At 38.0% G+C, this 5,000-nt stretch overlaps 1 non-coding gene and 21 pseudogenes across 1 annotated transcript; all 22 read left to right on the top strand.

Annotated features, from left to right (window-relative positions):
• The window catches only part of LOC148468124 (5S ribosomal RNA), a 119-nt pseudogene extending 55 nt beyond the window's left edge, over positions 1–64 (top strand).
• Positions 65–180: 116 nt separating this feature from the next.
• LOC148468123 (5S ribosomal RNA) lies at positions 181–299 on the top strand (annotated as a pseudogene).
• Positions 300–415: 116 nt separating this feature from the next.
• LOC148468122 (5S ribosomal RNA) lies at positions 416–534 on the top strand (annotated as a pseudogene).
• Positions 535–650: 116 nt separating this feature from the next.
• LOC148468121 (5S ribosomal RNA) lies at positions 651–769 on the top strand. The gene has a single exon (XR_015873746.1). It is a non-coding gene; the product is annotated as a 5S ribosomal RNA (ribosomal RNA).
• A 115-nt stretch (positions 770–884) lies between these two features.
• On the top strand, positions 885–1,003 carry LOC148468120 (5S ribosomal RNA; annotated as a pseudogene).
• A 116-nt stretch (positions 1,004–1,119) lies between these two features.
• Positions 1,120–1,238, top strand: LOC148468119 (5S ribosomal RNA; annotated as a pseudogene).
• A 116-nt stretch (positions 1,239–1,354) lies between these two features.
• LOC148468118 (5S ribosomal RNA) lies at positions 1,355–1,473 on the top strand (annotated as a pseudogene).
• A 116-nt stretch (positions 1,474–1,589) lies between these two features.
• LOC148468117 (5S ribosomal RNA) lies at positions 1,590–1,708 on the top strand (annotated as a pseudogene).
• Positions 1,709–1,824: 116 nt separating this feature from the next.
• LOC148468116 (5S ribosomal RNA) lies at positions 1,825–1,943 on the top strand (annotated as a pseudogene).
• Positions 1,944–2,059: 116 nt separating this feature from the next.
• Positions 2,060–2,178, top strand: LOC148468115 (5S ribosomal RNA; annotated as a pseudogene).
• A 115-nt stretch (positions 2,179–2,293) lies between these two features.
• LOC148468114 (5S ribosomal RNA) lies at positions 2,294–2,412 on the top strand (annotated as a pseudogene).
• A 116-nt stretch (positions 2,413–2,528) lies between these two features.
• On the top strand, positions 2,529–2,647 carry LOC148468113 (5S ribosomal RNA; annotated as a pseudogene).
• Positions 2,648–2,762: 115 nt separating this feature from the next.
• Positions 2,763–2,881, top strand: LOC148468112 (5S ribosomal RNA; annotated as a pseudogene).
• Positions 2,882–2,996: 115 nt separating this feature from the next.
• On the top strand, positions 2,997–3,115 carry LOC148468111 (5S ribosomal RNA; annotated as a pseudogene).
• Positions 3,116–3,231: 116 nt separating this feature from the next.
• On the top strand, positions 3,232–3,350 carry LOC148468110 (5S ribosomal RNA; annotated as a pseudogene).
• Positions 3,351–3,466: 116 nt separating this feature from the next.
• Positions 3,467–3,585, top strand: LOC148468109 (5S ribosomal RNA; annotated as a pseudogene).
• A 116-nt stretch (positions 3,586–3,701) lies between these two features.
• LOC148468108 (5S ribosomal RNA) lies at positions 3,702–3,820 on the top strand (annotated as a pseudogene).
• Positions 3,821–3,936: 116 nt separating this feature from the next.
• On the top strand, positions 3,937–4,055 carry LOC148468107 (5S ribosomal RNA; annotated as a pseudogene).
• Positions 4,056–4,171: 116 nt separating this feature from the next.
• Positions 4,172–4,290, top strand: LOC148468106 (5S ribosomal RNA; annotated as a pseudogene).
• Positions 4,291–4,406: 116 nt separating this feature from the next.
• LOC148468105 (5S ribosomal RNA) lies at positions 4,407–4,525 on the top strand (annotated as a pseudogene).
• A 116-nt stretch (positions 4,526–4,641) lies between these two features.
• Positions 4,642–4,760, top strand: LOC148468104 (5S ribosomal RNA; annotated as a pseudogene).
• Positions 4,761–4,875: 115 nt separating this feature from the next.
• LOC148468103 (5S ribosomal RNA) lies at positions 4,876–4,994 on the top strand (annotated as a pseudogene).
• Positions 4,995–5,000: the final 6 nt, after the last annotated feature.

Below are 5,000 nucleotides of genomic sequence, written 5' to 3'. Positions count from 1 at the left end.
ACAGTGTTGGGCCTGGTAAGTACTTGGATGGGATACCCCCTGGGAATACCAGGTGCAGTAGGTAATTTTATACTGCCATAACATTCTTTTCTATTACATTTTACATTTAATTTTTTCAACTTATCAATGAATTTACTTGAGTTAAGAAGTAATAGAGGTCTAAAGTTAATGTTTTTGAGCACCTACAGCCAAACCACACTGGACATACCCAATCTCGTCTGATCTTGGAAGCTATGCCGTGTTGGGCCTGGTTACTACTTGGGTGGGAGACCACCTGGGAATACCAGGTGCTGTAGGTAATTTTATACAGCCAAAACATTCTTTTCTATTACAATTTACATTTAATTTTTTCAACTTATCAATGAATTTACTTGAGTTAAGAAGTAAAAGAGGTCTAAAGTAAATGTTTTTGAGCACCTACAGCCAAAGCACACTGGACATGCCCAATCTCGTCTGTTCTTGGAAGCTATGCAGTGGTGGGCCTGGTTAGTACTTGGATGGGAGACCACCTAGGAATCCCAGGTGCTGTAGGTAATTTTATACTGCCATAACAGTCTTTTCTATTACATTTTACATTTAATTTTTTCAACTTATCAATGAATTTACATGAGTTAAGAAGTAATAGAGGTCTTAAGTTAATGCTTTTGAGCACCTACAGCCAAACCACACTGGACATGCCCAATCTCGTTTGATCTTGGAAGCTATGCAGTGTTGGGCCTGGTTAGTACTTGGATGGGAGACCTCCTGGGAATACCAGGTGCTGTAGGTAATTTTATATAGTCATAACATTCTTTTCTATTACATTTTACATTTCATTTTTCAACTTATCATTGAATTTACTTGAGTTAAGAAGTAAAAGAGGTATAAAGTTAATGTTTTTGAGCACCTACAGCCAAACCATACTGGACATGCCCAATCTCGTCTGATCTTGGAAGCTATGCAGTGGTGGGCCTGGTTAGTACTTGGATGGGAGACCACCTAGGAATCCCAGGTGCTGTAGGTAATTTTATACTGCCATAACAGTCTATTCTACTACATTTTACATTTAATTTTTTCAACTTATCAATGAATTTACTTGAGTTAAGAAGTAATAGAGGTCTAAAGTTAATGCTTTTGAGCACCTACAGCCAAACCACACTGGACATGCCCAATCTCGTCTGATCTTGGAAGCTATGCAGTGTTGGGCCTGGTTGGTACTTTTACGAGAGACCACCTGGGAATACCAGGTGCTGTAGGTAATTTTATATAGCCATAACATTATTTTCTATTACATTTTACATTACATTTTTTCAACTTATCAATGAATTTACTTGAGTTAAGAAGTAAAAGAGGTCTAAAGTTAATGTTTTTGAGCACCTACAGTCAAACCACACTGGACATGCCCAATCTCGTCTGATCTTGGAAGCTATGCAGTGTTGGGCCTGGTTAGTACTTGGATGGGAGACCACCTGGGAATACCAAGTGCTGTAGGTAATTTTATACTGCCATAACATTCTTTTCTATTACATTTTACATTTAATTTTTTCAACTTATCAATGAATTTACTTGAGTTAAGAAGTAATAGAGGTCTAAATTTAATGCTTTTGAGCACCTACAGCCAAACCACACTGGACATGCCCAATCTCGTCTGATCTTGTAAGCTTTGCTGTGTTGGGCCTGGTTTGTACTTGGATGGGAGACCACCTGAGAATACCAGTTGCTGTAGGAAATTTTATACAGCCAAAACATTCTTTTCTATTACATTTTACATTTAATTTTTTCAACTTATCAATGAATTTACTTGAGTTAAGAAGTAAAAGAGGTCTAAAGTTAATGTTTTTGAGCACCTACTGCCAAACCACACTGGACATGCCCAATCTTGTTTGATCTTGGAAGCTATGCAGTGTTGGGCCTGATTAGTACTTGGATGGGAGACCTCCTGGGAATACCAGGTGCTGTAGGTAATTTTATACTGCCATAACAGTCTATTCTATTACATTTTACATTTAATTTTTTCAACTTATCAATGAATTTACTTGAGTTAAGAAGTAATAGAGGTCAAAAGTTAATGCTTTTGAGCACCTACAGCCAAACCACACTGGACATGCCCAATCTCGTTTGATCTTGGAAGCTATGCAGTGTTGGGCCTGTTTAGTACTTGGATGGGAGACCACCTGGGAATGCCAGAGACTGTAGGTAATTTTATACTGCCATAACATTCTTTTCTATTACATTTTACATTTCATTTTTCAACTAATCATTGAATTTACTTGAGTTAAGAAGTAAAAGAGGTCTAAAGTTAATGTTTTTGAGCAACTACAGCCAAACCACACTGGACATGCCCAATCTCGTCTGAACTTGGAAGCTATGCAGTGTTGTGCCTGGTTAGTACTTGGATGGGGGACCACCTGGGAATACCTGGTGCTGTAGGTAATTTTATACTGCCATAACATTCTTTTCTATTACATTTTACATTTAATTTTTTCAACTTATCAATGAATTTACTTGAGTTAAGAAGTAATAGAGGTCTAAAGTTAATGTGTTTGAGCACCTACAGCCAAACCACACTGGACATGCCCAATCTCGTCTGATCTTGGAAACTATGCAGTGTTGGGCCTGGTTAGTACTTGGATGGGAGACCACCTGGGAATACCAGGAGCTGTAGATAATTTTATACTGCCAAAACATTCTTTTCTATTACATTTTACATTTCATTTTTCAACTTATCATTGAATTTACTTGAGTTAAGAAGTAAAAGAGGTCTAAAGTTAATGTTTTTGAGCACCTACAGCCAAACCACACTGGACGTGCCCAATCTCGTCTGATCTTGGAAGCTATGCAGTGTTGGGCCTGGTTAGTACTTGGATGGGAGACCACCTAGGAATCCCAGGTGCTGTAGGTAATTTTATACTGCCATAACATTCTTTTATATTACATTTTACATTTAATTTTTCAACTTATCATTGAATTTACTTGAGTTAAGAAGTAAAAGAGGTCTAAAGTTAATGTTTTTGAGCATCTACAGCCCAACCACACTGGACATGCCCAATCTTGTCTGATCTTGGAAGCTATGCAGTGTTGAGCCTGGTTAGTACTTGGATGGGAGACCACCTGGAAATACCAGGTGCTGTAGGTAATTTTATGCAGCCATAACATTCTTTTCTATTACATTTTACATTTAATTTTTTCAACTTATCAATGAATTTACTTGAGTTAAGAAGTAATAGAGGTCTAAAGTTAATGTTTTTGAGCACCTACAGCCAAACCACACTGGACATGCCCAATCTCGTCTGATCTTGGAAGCTATGCGGTGTTGGGCCTGGTTACTACTTGGGTGGGAGACCACCTGGGAATACCAGGTGCTGTAGGTCATTTTATACAGCCAAAACATTCTTTTCTATTACATTTTACATTTAATTTTTTCAACTTATCAATGAATTTACTTGAGTTAAGAAGTAATAGAGGTCTAAAATTAATGGTTTTGGGCAGCTACAGCCAAAGCACACTGGACATGCCCAGTATCGTCTGATCTTGGAAGCTATGCAGTGTTGGGCCTGGTTAGTACTTGGATGGGAGACCACCTAGGAATCCCAGGTGCTGTAGGTAATTTTATACTGCCATAACAGTCTATTCTATTACATTTTACATTTAATTTTTTCAACTTATCAATGAATTTACTTGAGTTAAGAAGTAATAGAGGTCAAAAGTTAATGCTTTTGAGCACCTACAGCCAAACCACACTGGACATGCCCAATCTCGTTTGATCTTGGAAGCTATGCAGTGTTGGGCCTGGTTAGTACTTGGACAGGAGACCACCTGGGAATACCAGGTGCTGTAGGTAATTTTATAGTGCCATAACATTCTTTTCTATTACATTTTACATTTAATTTTTTCAACTTATCAATGAATTTACTTGAGTTAAGAAGTAATAGAGGTCTAAAGTTAATGTTTTTGTGCACCTACAGCCAATCCTCACTGGACATGCCCAATCTCGTCTGATCTTGAAAGCTATACAGTGTTGGGCCTGGTAAGTACTTGGATGGGATACCCCCTGGGAATACCAGGTGCAGTAGGTAATTTTATACTGCCATAACATTCTTTTCTATTACATTTTACATTTAATTTTTTCAACTTATCAATGAATTTACTTGAGTTAAGAAGTAATAGAGGTCTAAAGTTAATGTTTTTGAGCACCTACAGCCAAACCACACTGGACATACCCAATCTCGTCTGATCTTGGAAGCTATGCCGTGTTGGGCCTGGTTACTACTTGGGTGGGAGACCACCTGGGAATACCAGGTGCTGTAGGTAATTTTATACAGCCAAAACATTCTTTTCTATTACAATTTACATTTAATTTTTTCAACTTATCAATGAATTTACTTGAGTTAAGAAGTAAAAGAGGTCTAAAGTTAATGTTTTTGAGCACCTACAGCCAAAGCACACTGGACATGCCCAATCTCGTCTGTTCTTGGAAGCTATGCAGTGGTGGGCCTGGTTAGTACTTGGATGGGAGACCACCTAGGAATCCCAGGTGCTGTAGGTAATTTTATACTGCCATAACAGTCTTTTCTATTACATTTTACATTTAATTTTTTCAACTTATCAATGAATTTACATGAGTTAAGAAGTAATAGAGGTCTTAAGTTAATGCTTTTGAGCACCTGCAGCCAAACCACACTGGACATGCCCAATCTCATTTGATCTTGGAAGCTATGCAGTGTTGGGCCTGGTTAGTACTTGGATGGGAGACCTCCTGGGAATACCAGGTGCTGTAGGTAATTTTATATAGTCATAACATTCTTTTCTATTACATTTTTCATTTCATTTTTCAACTTATCATTGAATTTACTTGAGTTAAGAAGTAAAAGAGGTATAAAGTTAATGTTTTTGAGCACCTATAGCCAAACCATACTGGACATGCCCAATCTCGTCTGATCTTGGAAGCTATGCAGTGGTGGGCCTGGTTAGTACTTGGATGGGAGACCACCTAGGAATCCCAGGTGCTGTAGGTAATTTTA

This window comes from Taudactylus pleione, unplaced genomic scaffold (genome assembly GCF_031769625.1).
Source record: "Taudactylus pleione unplaced genomic scaffold, aTauple2 ptg000967l, whole genome shotgun sequence".
Taxonomy (NCBI): domain Eukaryota; kingdom Metazoa; phylum Chordata; class Amphibia; order Anura; family Myobatrachidae; genus Taudactylus; species Taudactylus pleione.
Note: the sequence above shows the minus strand (reverse complement) of the source record. Positions and strands in the feature narration are given on the sequence as shown.